Below are 17,565 nucleotides of genomic sequence, written 5' to 3' on the forward strand. Positions count from 1 at the left end.
GAGCCTCACGTCGGGTCTATGCTGACAGCTCAAAGCCTAGAGCCTGCTTTGGATTCTGTGTCTCCCTCTCTGCCCCTTCCCCTCTCATACTTTGTCTCTCTCTGCCTCTCTCAAAAATAAACTTAAAAAATTATATTTAAGAACACATATATACTGACTCACCAATCATTCTCCATGGTATTTACCCAAATTAATTGAAAATGTATATCTACACAAAACCTGCACATGAATTTTTTTTCTGCCCCCCCCCGTTCCTCCCGACCCCTCCCCCCACCCTCTGCACATGAATATTTATAGTGGCTTTATTCATAACTGCCAAAATTTGGAATCAATCAAGATGACCTTCAATAGGTGAATGGATAAATAAACCGTGGTGCAATCAGCAATACAAAGAAATTGTGCCTATCAAGCCACCAAAAGACATGAAGTGTTGCTAATTGAAAGAAAGCAATCTAAAATTTGTACACACTGTATAATTCCATCTATATGGTATTCTGGAAAAGACTAAACTATGGAGACAGTAAAAATGATCTAGTTGCCAGTGGTTTGGGAGAGAGATGAATAGGTGGAGCACAGGACATTTTTACAGCAGTGAAATTACTCTCTGTGATACTGTAATGGTAGATACATGCCATCTTACATTTGTCACAATCCACAATATGTGTAACAAAGTGAACTCTCACGTTAACTGAGGCTTTAGTTAATAATGTATCAATATTGGCTCAAGGGGCACCTGGCTGGCTCAGTCATTGAAGCTTGCGACTCTTGATTTTAGGATTGTGAGTTCAAGCCCCACATACAGTGTAGAGATTAGGGTGCCTGGGTGGCTCAGTCGGTTAAGTGTCTGACTTCGGCTAGGGTCATGATCTCACAATTCATGGGTTTGAGCCTCACGTCGGGTCTATGCTGACAGATCAAAGCCTAGAGCCTGCTTTGGATTCTGTGTCTCCCTCTCTGCCCCTTCCCCTCTCATGCTTTGTCTCTTTCTGCCTCTCTCAAAAATAAACTTAAAAAATTATATTTAAGAACACATATATACTGACTCACCAATAGTAAAAAAATGTATCACACTAATGCAGGATGTTAATAACTGGAGAAACTGGGGAGAGAGAGAGGAGAGGGTATATGGGAACTCTGCACTTTCTGCTCAGTTTTTCTATAAACCTAAAATGGCTCTAAATAGGGGCACCTGGGTGGCTCAGTCGGTTAAGCGTCCGGCTTCGGCTCAGGTCAGATCTCACATTCGTGGGTTTGAGCCCCGCGTCAGGCTCTGTGCTGACAGCTAGCTCAGAGCCTGGAGCCTGCTTCCGGTTCTGTGTCTCCTTCTCTCTCTGCCCCTCCCCGTCTCATGCTCTGTCTCTCTCTGTATCAAAAATAAATAAAAACATTAAAAAAATTTTTTTAATAAATAAATAAATAATAAAATAAAATGGCTCTAAATATATATATACACACACACACATAGTCTATTAATTTTTAAAATGTCTGAGTTGGGGAGCCTGGTTGGCTCAGTCAGTTAAGTATCCCATTTTTGGTTTTGGCTCAGGTCATAATCTCATGGTTCGTGAGACCAAGCCCTGCATTGGGCTGTGCACTAAAGTACAGAGGCTGCTTAGGATTCTCTCTCTTCTTCTCTCTCTGGCCCTCCCCTGCTTGGCACGCAAGTACATGCTTGTGCTCTCTCTCTCTCTCAAAATAAATAAAACTTAAAAAAAATGTATGAGTTGATGGGGCACTTGGTTAGCTCATTCAGTGAAGCATGCAACTCTTGGTCTCAGGGTTAGGAGTTTGAGCCCCATGCTGGATGTAGAGATTACTTATATTTAAAAATAAAAAATCTTAAAGAAAAAATAAATAAAAAACAAAAGAAAATAAAATGCATGAGTTGAGCTTTATGAAAAAAAACTTAAAGATAAATCTGACCCACAGGGGTGCCTGGGTGGCTCAGTCAGTTAAGTGTCTGACTTCGGCTCAGGCCATGATCTCTTGATCTGTGAGTTCGAGCCCCACATGGGCTATCTGCCGTCAGCACAGAGCCTGCTTCGGATCCTCTGCTCCTTCTCTCTCTGCCCCTCCCTTGGTTATGCTCTCTCTTTCTCTCTCTCTTTCAAAATTAAACATTATAAATTTTTTGAAGAAAATCTGATCCAAAAGTTTTAAATTATATTCAAGAGAGAATATGAGCTATCTCCCCATAAATAAAAATTTTCTGTAAGTCTTCTCAAAATGAATAATATAGTTGGAAAAATAAGTCACCTCATGTACATCATAGTTTTACATGATGTAAGCACTCAGAAAAGATGATTTTATCACATCCACATAAGAGGTTATGAAAAGACTCAATTACTCATGAAATTATAATCCAACAATGTGAGGTAGTGGATGTGATTTAGAAAGAGAAAGAATAAATACTTAGAAAGAAAATAACGAAGAATTTAGAAACACCAATGCACTGGGGGCAATTTATGATCTGAATTCTAAAAATCACACATGGATTGATGGATGGATGGATGGATGGATGGATGGATAGATGATCATACCCATACAGAACCTGATATGAAGCATGAATTCAGGTTGGATTTTCCAAACACTCAGCCAAAGAGAACCCAGGAGGTGGCCAAGATAATGTAACAATCCTATCAAGTAGACTGTTGTTCCCATTTTACAGATAAGGGCAGAAATGTCAAGTGACCACAAAGATAATTGTACAACCAGAACACAAATTTGGGAATCTTCAAATTCCCAGCCTAGTGGAGTCAAATTATCTGTTTGTAAGTCTTATCTCTACTGCGTGATCTCTGACAAGAAAATTCCTCTTCGAATTGGTTATACAAACAATTGCAAGAAAGGGAAATGAGAATTTTACTTACATTATATGTAATAAATGAAAGTTAACTTTATTATAAAGATGTGTCTGAAACAGATATATCTGAAATGTATTATAAAGACATCTCTGAAAGTAATCAAAGCAGCCAGAAACTGTCTTAATATATACAGTCTATCAATAAAACAAGGCTAAACATTAATCTGGTAAAGTCATGATTCTTTTGGTAACTATCATCCGCCCCTGATTAATATTAAGGTCCATGAATACTAAGAAGAGTAAACAGAATCAAAAGAAATCTCCAGGGACACCTGGATGGCTCAGTTGGTGGGCATGCAACTCTTTTTTTTACGTGTGTTTGTTTGTTTGTGTATATATGTAGGTAAGCTCTACACCCAATGTGGGGTTCAAACTCACAACCACAGTGATTGCTCCAACTGAGCCAGCCAGGCACCAGGAGCATGGGACTCTTGATTTGGGGGTTGGGTGTGGAGATTACTTCAAATCTTTAAGAAGAGAAATAAATAAAAAGAAAGAAAGAAATCTTTTCTCCTTCATAAACTACATTTCTACCACTTCTCTTTCTATCTAACACAACAACGATTTCTAAACCCCGTAAACATGACCTTCTCTAATCTGAAGGAAGACTTTATAGCTTATGGGCCTTTAAAGCAGCATTTCTCAAACTATGACCACTTGCATCAGAATATCTAACTGCCTGTTAAAATGACCTAGATCTACCAAATCAGACTCCCTGGGGCAAAATCATAGAATCTTCTTTCTCTTTTTTCAACAAGTCTGCTGGGGGTTCTTGCGCTAAAATCTTTCGTCCAGCAGTTCTCAAACTTTTTGCTCTCAGGTCCTTAAAAACAAGGACCCCAAAGGTTGTATCTATGCGTATTTACTGTATTTGAAATTAAGATAGAGGTTTTAAAAATATTTATTAATTCATTTAAAAAATAAACCTATGTTAACATAAATAACATTTCTATGAAAAATAACTGTATTTTCCAAAACAACAGCAACAATTAGTGGAAAGAGTGACACAGTAAAAGTTTTGGAAATTTCTCTCATGTCTGGCTTAATAGAAGACAGCTGGATTCTTGTATCTGCTATTGCATTTAATCTGTTGCGGTAAATTGCTTTGACTGAAGTGTAGGAAGAAAATCTGACCTCATGCTAGTTGGAAGAGGGAGGAGAGTATCTTAATAGCCTTTTCAGATAATTTTGGATATTCCTTCACACCACACCCAAATCTGACAAGTAGAAGTTTCTTTTTTTTTTTAATGTCTACTTATTTTTGAGAGAGCAGCAGGCAGCAGGGGAGGGGCGGAGAGAGAGGGACGCAGATAATCAGAAGCAGGCTCCGCCCTATCAATGCAAAGTCCAACTTGGGGCTTGAACCCATAAACTGTGAGATCATACAAACCTGAGCCAAAGTTGGACGCTCAACCAATCGAGCTACCCAGGAGCCTCCCAACAGTGGTAGTTTCTTTCTTTCTTTCTTTCTCTTTCTTTCTTTTCTTAGTATTTATTTTTCAGACAGGGAGAGACAGAGCACAAGCGGGGAGGGGCGGGGCAGAGAGAGGAGGAGACACAGAATCTGAAGCAGGCTCCAGGCTCTGAGCTGTCAGCAGAGCCAGATACAGAGCTTGAACTCATGAACCGTGAGATCATGACCTGAGCCAAAGTTAGACTCTTAACCAACTGAGCCACTCAGGCACCCCAGCAAATGGTAGTTTCTTAAAGATTGGATGTGAAGTGGACTGCATTCTGTTGGATCTCAATGAACTTTTCATATTTGGCTGCACTGAGATCCATTGGTCTATCCTGCATTTTGAACAGAATGTTTTCCCATGCATGATTTAGTACTGTAGTGCATTAATCATTTGGAAAACACTATTTCAGAGACACACAGACCTTCCAGATGTCAACACAATGCATTATAAAAAAAAACTATTTAAAAGTCACATTTGGAGGAGGGTGGGGAGGAAAAAAAGCCACAGTTGTTTTGCCATTAAAAAATTACATTCATTGGGGCGTCTGGGTGGCTCAGTCAGTTGAGTGTCCAACTTCGGCTCAGGTCATGATCTCACAGTTCGTGGGTTCGAGCCCCGCATTAGGCTCTGTGCTGACAACTCAGAACCTGGAGCCTGCTTCCAATTCTGTGTGTCCCTCTCTCTCTGCCCCTCCCTCCTCATGATCTGTCTCTGTCTTTCAAAAATAAATATATGTTAAAAAAAATTACATTCATCAATACGGGAAAGCCGTCAAACTCACAATTTTTCTTGCATGTTTTCTCAAATTCTGATTTTCACTCAAACGCTTAAATTTTGTCATTGGCAACAAATATTGTCAGTTGTTTCCCTTGAAGAGACAGCTTCTTTTCCTTCTGTTTTGAGAAAATGTCTACCAGTATCCCAGTTGGTCTGTCATTCTTCCAAAGTAAAATGAAAAAAGCAGCTAGTTTGAGACTGTAACTGAAATGTTTCTAGGAGACCTCTTCCTGAGACAACCATCATACTTCCTTACGTGGCAGAAGCGTTTTAGCCATGCCTCCCATTTCATCACAGAGTATCAAAAAGGAACATCCTCCAGAGTTGAAAGATAATGAAATTATTCATTTATTGTTGTATCATGGACATTCTTAAGTGAAATCGGCTTTTCTTTCTGAGAGTGCACTAAGCACAATACTTAGCCTAAGAGTAAATGCCAACTAAATAAAAGGCACAAATAACATTATGAAAATGGCTTTTTTTAAATTGTTTTAATGGGTTTTGTTTATTTTTGAGAGACAGAGAGAGCAGGGGAGGGTCAGAGAGAGGCGAAGACACAGAATCTGAAGCAGGCTCCAGCCTCTGAGCTATCTGTCAGCACAGAGCCCGACACAAGGCTCGAACCCATGAACCATGAGATCATGACCTGAGCCAAAGCCAGATGCTTAACCAACTGAGCCACCCAGGTGCCCCTGAAAATGGCTTTGAAATTGAACTCAAAGACCTCCTCCCCCCACCCCAGCAAAACTCCTCAGGGGCCCTCAGGGATCTGTGGACCACACTCCGAGAACAGTTCCTACAGACAACTCAAACAAAAGCATCACAAAAACCAAAAAAGGGCTCCTGCTCCCATCTGCCCAAGGACACAAAAGAGTCTGTTGTGTTGTAGGACTGGAGCGGTTGAAATTAATGGAAGGTGGGCTCTGGCATCACAGCAAGCTTTCAAAAAAAATTGAGGAGGGGGACGGCAGGCACCAGGTGATGGTGGGGGAGTTGCAATATTCCTACCTGCCCAAGTGACAGACTGGAGTTTCCTTTAGTGACACAGCTAGACTTCTCCCAAGAATTAATGCTTCAGAAGAATGTGCATTCTGTTAAGGGAAGAGCTACATTTCTAAACAGTATGCGTACCATGATTAAAACATTTAAAGTACAGATTTACTCACATATGCCTGAAGACAAATGAGGACATTTACAGTATTTTCTTTCTCTTTGTTTTAAGTGTCTATTTTTGAGAGAGAGAGTGTGAGCCGGTGAGAAAGAAAGGGAGACAGAGGATCTGAAAGCAGGCTCTGCTGAGACCAGAGAGCCCAACGTGAAGGTTGAACTCACGAACTATGAGATCATGACCAGAGCTGAAGTCATATGCTTAACCGACTGAGCAGCCCAGGTGTCCCCACAATATTATTTTCTGTCTTTATATTTTGCAATCTATGACCATCATTAGGAGATTAAATAAATTATTTTAAAAAATCTTTTAAAAAGAGGGGGCACCTGGCTGGCTCAGCCTATAAAACATATGACTCTTGATCTTGGTGACCTGAGTTTGAGTCCCCTGTTGGGGGGGGGGAAACTGTCCTTAAAAAGAAAAAAAAAAAAACAACACCTAAATAAATGACCACATCCACAGCCTGAATATTACTATGCAGGTCTTAAAAACGTGAGGCATACAAAAACACATTCACATGGAGTGTTTACTAAAATAAACAAAGTGACAAAAAGTAAGAAACAGTGTTATATGTATAATGTGCTACATGCTTCAGAAAGGAAAAAGAGAATAACATGTTTGCATGTCTACAAATGAAATCACTGTGGAAAAATTAGAAATGGGTAACTAGCTGTCCCTGGGAAATACAGTTCAGAGGAGAAGGTGAAAAGAAAACTCCACTTACTATGAGAATGTTTTTGTAGTGATTAATTTAAACTTTGTTTTTCCCCTTAGGGTGCCTGGGTGGCTCAGTCGGTTAAGCATCTGACTTCGGCTCAGGTCATGATCTCACAGTCTGTGGGTTCAAGCCCCACATCAGGTTCTGTGCTGACAGCCCGAAGCCTAGAGCCTGCTTTGGATTCTGTGTCTCCCTCTCTCTCTGCCCCTCCCCTGCTTGCTCTCTGCCTCTCTCCCTCAAAATTAAATACAGACATAAAAAAATAATTTAGGGGCGCCTGGGTGGCTCAGTCGGTTAAGTCTCCGGCTTCAGCTCAGGTCAGATCTCACGTTCGTGGGTTCGAGCCCCGCGACAGGCTCTGTGCTGACAGCTAGCTCAGAGCCTGGAGCCTGCTTCCAGTTCTGTGTCTCCTTCTCTCTCTGCCCCTCCCCCTCTCATGCTCTGTCTCTCTCTGTATCAAAAATAAATAAAACATTAAAAAAAATTTTTTTTAATATTAAAAAATTTTTTAATTAATTAATTTAAAAAATTAACTTTTTCCCCTAACATATTGATTTTACAATTAAAAAACCCTGCAGTCTGGAACCGAAAAACAAAACTGATATATTCTTGCTGTGAATCTGTGGTTAAGACTAGCATTCATCTTTCCTAGGGAAAGGGGAAGTAGTTAAGACCGCAGACTGGATGGTTGGGGATCTTCTCTATGGCCCACCTGCAGCCTCATCCTCCCTTGCTCGGAAGGCATTCTCACTGGGTATGTAAGAACGGTACTCTCATTGTAAATCTTAGGGTAAACCGAGGCAGGAGTCTATGGCATCCTATAGCTGTATACAGGGCACTTCTAATCCTGGGATATTTCTGCAGAAATAGGATTTTTTTTAATTAATAAGCTTTACTTTTTGGAGCAGTTTAAGTTCAAAGCAAAACTGAGCAGAAAGAACAGACTTCCCATAAACCCCTGTCCCCCAACAGGCACATCCTCCCCCACTATCAACATGTGGCACTACAATGGGACACCAAGAAACAGGGAATTTAGACAGTTCCATGAACCCAGGATTCTCCAACACAGTTATTAGGACCCTAAAGTGCCCCCCGTTGTTCTAAATGCTTACAGTCCACTCTCATTTACGCACTTAAACACAAAGGGGCAATGACACACAGAATTAAGAATAAATATTGATATGTGGCTTCAGAATGCTGCCATTATTCCACCTGCCCCTATCCATGAGACGGTTACCACGCTAACTATGTTTCATTTGGGTTAAAGTTCCAACAAATTTGCTTTCCCTAAACATATTGATAAAAAGCGGCCCAAATACAAAACTGATCTGTCAGACAAAAATCAGTCAGATTAAATATTTATCATGTCTAAACCACAAGTAGAAAAAAAATTCAAAGGCGACTATTTTAATGCTAACTCGATGCAATACTGCACTTTGTTTGGTTTACAAGAGAGGTAATTACTGGGCGGACATCTGGGCTTTAGGGTTTTGAGGATTCCATTCATGGGGGGAAAGGGGGAGAACAAAGGAAAGTCTAAAGCTTCTTCTCCTGTCAGAAAGAGTGTTCGCAAAACAGCAAAAACAAAATTAACTTTAGAAAAGATGCGAAAAAACATGCATTTTAGGAAGATTTCTCCTAAGCAGGTGCCCAAAGTCAGACTCAAATCCTCCATTTCTCATAACCAGAATGAGTGGCCAGGATACCTAAAACTAATACAATCAGTCGACAAAGCGGGAAAACAGGTGGTTAACACCAGACTGGGCAGGGTTTTCCTAAATTGAGCTCACCTTCGCTAATCTCAATCAGTTTTCAGAAACGGCTTCTACAAAAACTACCCAAATATCCCCCTAATAATCTGTGCTCCTCCTCCACATTAGGGAAGCCATTTATTTACCAGAAGGTTTACTTTCTCTTTCAAGCTCTGCTGGCTTCCTCCTGCCCCACATTCGGGCCAGAAGCAACGGGGCGGCCTTTTCTTTCCTGGCTTCTCGGATCCCAAACGGGTGAGCCAGTGTGAGAAAACCAGTTTCAAGGAGAAGCTGAGTGGTTCTTCAACCACAAGGCTATTTTGAATACAGATGCGTTCGCAAAGGAAAGTTACAAGACATGAAAACAAAGCTCTACTCCTCCCGTGAAAACATAGACACTCACACACATACACACGTTCACACGCACGCACGCACGCACACACATGTGCAAAGGGTCAAATCACCTCCCAGCCTCAGGCAGATCATTCATTCCACTTGGGATGGATACCGCCAAACCCCCAAACCGTGGGCTGCTCCACTTCCTTGTCTGACTCCTCTACCCCTCAGACCTTCAACATTATCCGCACTTTGGTGTTAGGAAGAACTCCAAGGAACTGTTAAATTTCCTAAGTGGTAATACATTTTTAATGTGTTGAATATCACTTAAAATAAATGGGCCACAATCATAGGCTTTGGAAGATTCAAAGAGACCTATCACAAGGGCATTCGTGTAAACAGGAATTTACAGTCTGCCTATTCCTTTTACGTGACAGCCTCCATCTCCTCCACCACAATGTAAATCCCCCTGGTCCCTATTCATTTAGTTTCTTTCCTATTAGCTTACAATCTCCTAATTACTCCTTCTTTCCTTTGGGTCATTAATGGCTACCATGAATCATAACTTGCTTGACTCTGTAGGTAGATACTGCAGTTTTTAATAATATTAATTATTAGCACTCACATGTTAGCTGTCTGCCAGGCACTGGGCAAAGGCACTATCCATTATCTTACTTAATCCTCACAACTGCCCTACAATGGAACCTGGTATCTGTATTTTATGGCTAGAGAAACTGAAGCCCACAGATGTGAAAGCAACTGATCCAAGGTCTAAGAGGTGCTGGATTTGGGACTGAAGCCCAAGGAGTCTAGTCTTTCACCTCCTAGAGCAACTACGGACCATGAAACCCTTACATACATGGCCCAAGGGTTTCAACACTTAAAAAAACAGTTATCTTTGGAATGCTCAAATTACAAGTTCCTTGTCCAATGTAGTTAAAAAATCAAAGGCCAAGTAAACGTCCAGTGATTAAAAGAGTTTATTCTTATGGCTGAGGATAGCAGAGAGAAAAACCAGATGATGCTTTTTTTACTTATTATATGGGGGTGGGGGACAGATTGGCTTCCTTACTGGTCTTTCATTAGACAATTAAAAAGAAATTTGCAATAAATAGGTCCAAGATATATTGCTAAGTAGAAAAAGAAAAAATCCTGGAGAAATACACACCAAACTGTTAACAGGATATATATATAATACATATAGTTTAAATTTCTACAAATTTAAATTGCTTATAATAGCATGTAGTACTTTTGTAAGGACAAAACAACGTAATGATACGTGAACCCAATAATGAATAGAAGAGAAGGGGTAACAGCTTCCTTTCCTCTCTGCTCTGTCCTCCTAAATTAAGAACTTCCACTTGTAGCTCCTTGAACACCCTATGCTGTTTCAAACCTCTGTCCATTCATGTTCCCTGGCTTTGAATGCAACTGTTCACCATTCAACTTTGTCAGGAGAATTCCTATTCATCCCACAAAACCCTATTCATAGGTGTTCCAACCTGATAAAGCCCCTCTGTGATAGAGCCTTTTTGTCACCCCTGAAGAGAATTAATCTCTTTTCTGGGACATTTAATAAGAACTTAGGTTTATGGAGTTCCTGGGGTGCCTGGCTGGCTCACTCAGTAGAGTATGAAACCCTTGATCTCAGGGTCGTGAGTTCGAGCCCCATGCTGGGCATAGAGATTACCTTAAAAAAAGAAAAGAAAAGATTTATGGAGTTCTTACAATGTGACAAGCATTACGCTAAGCATTTTACCTACATTATCCCACTAAATCTTCAATAGGTCTGGGAGATAGGCACTGTTCTCTACTTTTACACATAAGACCACAGAGATTCAGGTTCTGACTAGGACAAATAGATCCAGGATCTGATCCCAGACCAGCCTGACGCCAGAGTATGAACCTAGAACCACTATCCTGTCATCTCCCCTGCCCCGAGTCCACACTGAAGCAGCACACACCCGGGTCCGCACAACACCTCCAGTTCTGTGAAAACCACATTTCATTACCTTTGGATCCACCCTAGCACCATAATTGGCTCTCAATATAAAATACTCACTGATAATAAATTAATGAGGGGCGCCTGGGTAGCTCAGTCGGTTAAGCATCCGACTTCGGCTCAGGTCATGATCTCGCTGTCCATGAGTTCGAGTCCCACATTGGGCTCTGTGCTGACAGCTCAAAGCCTGGAGCCTACTTCGAATTCTGTGTCTCCCTCTCTCTCTCTGCCCCTCACCCACTCATGCTCTCTGTCTCTCAAAAATGAATACATGTTAAAAAGATTTTTTTAATTAATTAATTAAAACAAAATAGAAACGTCTGCGAATCTGACCTTAAGATTTGCCGTAATTCTAACATGATAAATGAGAACTGAGCAGAACAGAAATTCATCCTTCCATATGCTATTCCGCTTAAAAACTAGAGACATTTCCAACAGCTGACCACCAAAGTCCCATCTGGCCATCCTGACTAAAGTGCACCCTAGGAAGCCAAGGTTCCTAGTGACAAATGTGTAACCATGAGATTCATTCTTTTCATCATAACCAACAAGACTGAAACAGTCCAGCAATGTCATCCTGTGGGTCCTCACCAGGTCTGCTCCAGGACACCACCTCTTTAAAATCTGGGGATGTCCCTCAAGTGTTCTTCTGGTGGTTTTTATAAATGACCCAAAAGTTATAGTAAAATTGTATAGTAAATATGGAAGACATAAAATGCGAGTGGTCATTTGCAGCCAATTAAAAATCCTAAAAGACACTTCTGCACTGAAGTACAGAATCTGTTAAGTCAGGACACCTCTCTGTGGGTGCTGGCCCAATTTATAAGTTCAGGCCCAATGACAATTCTCCTAGGGCAGAGGCTATGTGTGCTGATCTACTTTGTACAAATTAGCCAATGCCAGGCATGTGCCTGACACATAGTAGGCACTCCACAATTAAACACCAATACTTGGCCTCAAAAAGCTTTAGAGGACAAAAACAAATTCCATGGTCTGGCATTGAAGGCCTCTGGTGAGCAGACACTCCTCCCCTACTTACCTTACTAATCTATCAGGATTTTGTTGGTGCTATATCACCATACCTCCTCTCCCTACATTCTTTATCCCTATCAAATTCCAACCATTATTCGGGACCCAGATCAAATCTCTCCTTCGGTAAGAAGACATCCCAGATCACTCAAGGCCTCTTTCCTTCCTCTGAAGACCTGTAGCACTTAGTACAACCCTGTCCAATAGAACTTTCCAAGATAATGGAAATGTTCTATAGCTGTGCTATATATACATATCTTTTTGTTGTTGTTGTTGTTGTTGTTGTTGTTTTCTGAGAGACAGTGCAAGCAGGGGAGGATCAGAGAGAGAAGGAGATACGAAATCTGAAGCAGGCTCCAGGCTCTGAGCTAGCTGTCAGCACAGAGCCTGATGCAGGGCTCAAACCCACAAACCGTGAGATCATGACCTGAGCCGAAGCCAGACACTTAACTGACTGAGCCACCCAGGCACCCATACATATCTATTTTAAATATATAATAGTGCCTTGTATTTACAGCACAGGCTTAATGTCTCATCAGCTCTTTGAGGACATGTTGCAAATCCCCTCAGTGGACTGCAAGTTCTGTGAACAAAGCTTCCAATTCTCCATAGCAACTTTAAGTTGCCAAAAGTAAATATCTGCTAAATCTGTACACCACCTCTGAGGAAACCATAAGGTAAAAAGGTGCTGTAGACTCAGCGTCTGGAATGTACTACCTCTGCCCCATCTCACATCTGAAAGCCAAGACAAGCAGGGGCAATGGGGGGTGGGGGAGAAAGCAACTTTCTGGAGACACAAATGATCAGTGATCAAGCCAGAAGGCACTCCGGGGTCAAATGGCATTTTAGGTCACCAGTAGCCTCTACCTACAAACTTGCCTAAATAAGTATCTCTTTCCATTGGCAGACCGCTAAATTCTGATGATAATTTTGCTAACTAAAAAGTTAGTTACTTCCCAAGTTAGATGCAGCAGATGGAAACAACCTCTAGTTGTACTTCTTTTTTCACCTGTTTGTTGGCTAGCTCCCCTGGAGTCTTATACTCTATTGGTGGTATTTTGCTGTCCAGATATAGGTTAGGATTTCAGTGACCCTTTTCCCAGTAGAGCCTATACCCACTGTCAATCAAGACCTAATGCTTTCTCTTTTATGGCTGAGTGATATTCCATTGTATACATCTATAACACATCTTGTCAGTTCATCTGTCTATGGACACTTGGGCTGCTTCCAGTATGTTGGCTATTGTAAATAATGCTGCAATAAACATAGGGGTGTATATTAAAAATAAAAGACCTACTACTTAACATAGGTAGTCCAAAATAATACAAAATATACTGAAGGACAAATTGTACCTCTATGGTACTCTCCTGCCTTGGGCAAGCACCTTGTTCCTTCAGCCTCAGTTTCCTTATCTATAAAATGAGGTTAATGTCATGTAAATGACTTACCCTTTGTAAGGCAAGTCATAGCTGTGGATATTTCTAAATATTCTTCCTAAAAGTACAATAATATACAGAAATAGAAAATTCATGAATTTACCAGTGGGGTCTCTGTGGTGGATATACTAATAAATATAGTGACTTTAAGATCAACCCTCCAATATCTACGTGTGAGTGTGTGTGTGTGTGTGTGTGTGTGTGTGTGTGTGTGTATTCCAGACTTCTTTCTTCCATTCCACTATGCAAATGTCTGAGCAAAAATTCTGATAGTATTCCAGTCTGGCACATGTAACAAGGAAATAAATGTGTTGACTCAGGGAACACAGACATATTTAATATAAAATAAAACAGAAACTTGGCTGGATCAAGTCATAACACAGTCTAAATCCACATATAAAAGATTGAGATGATTTGTAGTTCTGATTTATTCAAACCAATGGTTTACCAGCACAGCCAGCGAAAAAGTTACAACCCGTACCCAGAATACAGCCTGTAGATGCACATACGATAAAAACCAGAAGGTACACATTACGCACATTTTTAATTTAAAAAAAAATGTGTCACTACCACACACCCGCTTGATATAACACAGAAAGAAAGATATGCACTAAACATGGAAAAAGCAACTTGGATGACGGTTTGAATTTTGCTAACTTAAGCCCAACCACACCTCCTAATCACAGGTAAAGTTTGCACACATGCCTTTGCCAAGTCCAGCCTGTCTTTGTTCCCCTCTGCGTTTACCCAAGATCTTGGCTCTAAGACAGAAAACTCCCACTCTTGATTGGTTCATTCTGTCCTATGCAATTAAGCAACACCACAATCCAGTAAATGCAAGGGCTCAATTATTTATCTTCTGGCCAAGTTTACCAGGTGTTTATAAAAGAACAATGTCAAGAAGGAAAGAGGTTTATTTCTTTCTAGAACTGGCTTGATGGGGGCCTTGCTTTGTTTTTAGAAGGGGAGGAGGGAAGCAGGGTTTAACCTAGAAAAAAAGATGGGAGGGAATTTAAAAAGAGTACAAGACTGTCAATTTCCCTACAGGAAACTTGATTCTTATGCAATAATCCTACCCACAGCCAGTGGGGCCGTAGGGGGAAGACACCTATTCGTACCTCTAGAGGGGCACAGCTGGCTCTTAGAGGAGAGGGAACAGGGCCAGACCGAGGGATTGGCTGAGCTGGGAACTGCCGGGCGCGCCGGGGAGCGGAGAGAAAGCTCTTTCCAACACCCCCACCCCCCGCCCGTGATCTCGGCCGGCGTGACAGTTGCTCCTGTAGCCGGAACGTCCCCAGAGTCCCAGGGAGCAGGAAGTCGGGGGACTGTCCCTCAGTCCTGCCGCCCCCACCCTAGAGTGCCCTCGCTTCACTGTTCTCCCCTCGAGTCCATTCTCTCTTCCTCGGCGTCAGCCCTTTCTCCAAAGAACGAAACTTCCTCCCAGCGCCCCGTGTCCGTCCTTTCAGAGGCCCGCTCCTGTCATCCCGGGAGTTGTCCCTTCAGAACGACCCTCGAATCTCCACGTATTTCCCCTCGCCCCACTGAAGTTCCCATCCACAACTCCCCCAAACACTGCAGAGGCTCCCGGGCCCTCCGGCACCTCCCGGGATCCCCAGGGCTGGGGGCCGTCGGGGGGGGCGGCCCCACCCTTCACCCCCTTCACCTGTTTCTCGGGCTCAGGCCCGATAGGCCGGGGCTACGCTTGCGCCGGAATGCGGGTCGCGGGACTCCTTCAGGCCACGGGGCCTCTCCTAACAGAAGTGGAGAGACAGCGCCGAGCAGGGGTGCTAGTCAAGGATCCGGTTCGGGCTTGCTCGCTCCGCAGCGACGTCGGAACCCCAAACTCCCCCTCCCCGTCTACGCCGCCGCAGCTCCGGAAACCGCTGAATTACAGCCCCTCCAGCCAATCCCCGCCTAGTCCCAGTCTGGCACACACACGCCGCTTCTGCATAATTCATGAGACGGCCAGTTTTCCCGACCACCCAGAGGCCCTGGTGCAAGTACGGTACACCCGAAGTCCCACCCACTGGCCAATGAGGAGAGCCTCTGGAGAGAAGGGCGGGGCCAAGAGTAGACTGGGAACGCCTCAGTGTTGGCTGTTCCGAGCGCTTAGCGCTCCTCCCTCCGCCACAGCAGAGGGGGAGCGGCGGCCTTGGGCACAGAAATCCGGGGGGAGGGAGGGAAAATGACTGGAATGTCCTGCTGAAAACTCAGCTGAGTTCCTGGCAATGCGTGACGTCAGGACACTTTAAATGCCCCTAATGCGGCTCTGTTCTGCCGGCTCTCCCTTTTCCCAGCTCTTCCCTCCACGTGGGGGCGAGTTTGCGAGCCACTTACCACGTGGGAATCAACCAGTTAGACCATCCCCAGGTATCGCCAGATCCTCAGGGGGCCCAACGCCTGAATTAGGTTTCTGGGGACAGCAAAAAGAACATGGGTGACTCCCGCCTGCTTTGAACTTCAGTTTCTGCGTGAGTCGGGACACACACACCCGGAAACATGACGTGGAAATAGAGTAATTACTAGAGTGCGTGGGGAGAGGGTAGTGGATTTAACCCTGTCCTCCGTTCCGCCGTTTCAAGCATCAAACGCCAACGACTCGCACATTGGCGGGTTCACAAGAAGGCAGACGGCAGTGCATAAGAAGATTGACACATATACATACACATTTTTATGGGTCTGAGCTGAAATACTTGAAATTGCCTGTCTTTTTCTTTTCCGTCCTGTCTATTTCAAATCCAAGTTTTACTGCATTGAAGCCAGTAGTTTATAGCAAATGTAGACAGTTTACCTTACAAAGTAGGGGATGCACTTTGCATAATGGAATGGGGTGTCTGTGTGTGTGTGTGTGTGTGTGTGTGTGTGTGTGTGTGCACGTGCGCAGGCGCTGACACTATCACGGTTTTTTCTTTAAAAATTTTTTTATGTTCATTTATTTTTGAGAGAGACATAGAGTACTAGCAAGGAAGGGGCAGAGAGAGAAGGAGACACACAATCCAAAGCAGGCTCGAGGCTGTAAACTGTCAGCACAGAACCGGACTGGGGGCTTGAACTCACCGAATGTGAGATCATGACCTGAGCTGAAGTAGGATGCTTAATGGACTGAGCCACCCAGGCACCGCCTTCAGGGTTTTTAAAAATCACAGCTGTTAATATTTGTGTTTATTTATTGTGTTTGTTTAATACAAAAAGGTTTAAAGATGAAAGATGCTTATGGCATCACGCAGATATGATAACCAACCCCTGATGAGATTTTTTCAGTGAAACTTTTGGTTTCATGTTTTTTTTTAATTTTTTAATGTTTATTTTTCTTTTTAATTTTTTAATTTTTATTTTTGAGAGAGAGAGACAGAGACAGGGGAGAGTCAGAGAGAGAAGGAGTCACAGGATCTGAAGACAGGCCCCAGGCTCTGAGCTAGCTGTCAGCACAGAGCCCGATGCGGGGCTTGAGCCCACAAACCGTGAGATCATGACCTGAGCTGAAGTCGAACACTTAACTGGCTGAGCCACCCAGGCGCCCCACGGATGGCTATTCTTAATTTCTGGTGAAAAAAAATCAATGACTCAACCTTTGGGTGGATGGGGGGAGCATTACAGATCCTTCTGAGAGTCTGCTGGAGACTATGGATTCTAGCCCAAAAAATATACAGCATGACTTTTACCCACAAATTCTGATGGTTGCCCAGATACCTGAAGCCCAGCCAGAGACTCCAGATTTGGATCTTAGGACCACCTTAAATAATCCATGTGAGAGGTGAGAGCGTCTACAAGCACAGTGGTAAAGTCGCTGGTGGTGGAATTGAGTTACCCATTCTCCTCCTGTAGACCCAGACCAGTGTGGAAATTACTGAATTTATCTGATGTGTATGTTTGTGTTATTGATCACTGTGTTTATTTCACTGCGGAACAGATACCCTCACCTTCCATCTCACCTAAACTCTGCTTTAGCTGTGCTGTTCCATCCAGTTGACTTCCTCCCTAACAACATATGGTCTGATATTTGTTGCATTATTTACTGCTTATAA

At 42.8% G+C, this 17,565-nt stretch overlaps 1 protein-coding gene across 3 annotated transcripts in view; it reads right to left on the reverse strand.

The window, feature by feature from the left end:
- The window catches only part of STAT3 (signal transducer and activator of transcription 3), a 68,805-nt gene extending 53,390 nt beyond the window's left edge, over nt 1–15,415 (reverse strand). Inside the window, exon 1 of one of the 3 annotated variants that reach the window (XM_029927475.1) lies at nt 15,204–15,415. The gene's annotated coding sequence lies outside the window, so the exon portion shown is untranslated. Of the gene's footprint in view, nt 1–1,189; nt 1,212–15,203 lie in introns of those variants that run through there. The other 2 variants (XM_029927472.1, XM_029927473.1) reach the window with 2 other exon arrangements.
- Between the last annotated feature and the right edge of the window lie 2,150 nt (nt 15,416–17,565).

The sequence above is a fragment of the Suricata suricatta genome, chromosome 17 (assembly GCF_006229205.1).
Source record: "Suricata suricatta isolate VVHF042 chromosome 17, meerkat_22Aug2017_6uvM2_HiC, whole genome shotgun sequence".
Classification (NCBI taxonomy): domain Eukaryota; kingdom Metazoa; phylum Chordata; class Mammalia; order Carnivora; family Herpestidae; genus Suricata; species Suricata suricatta.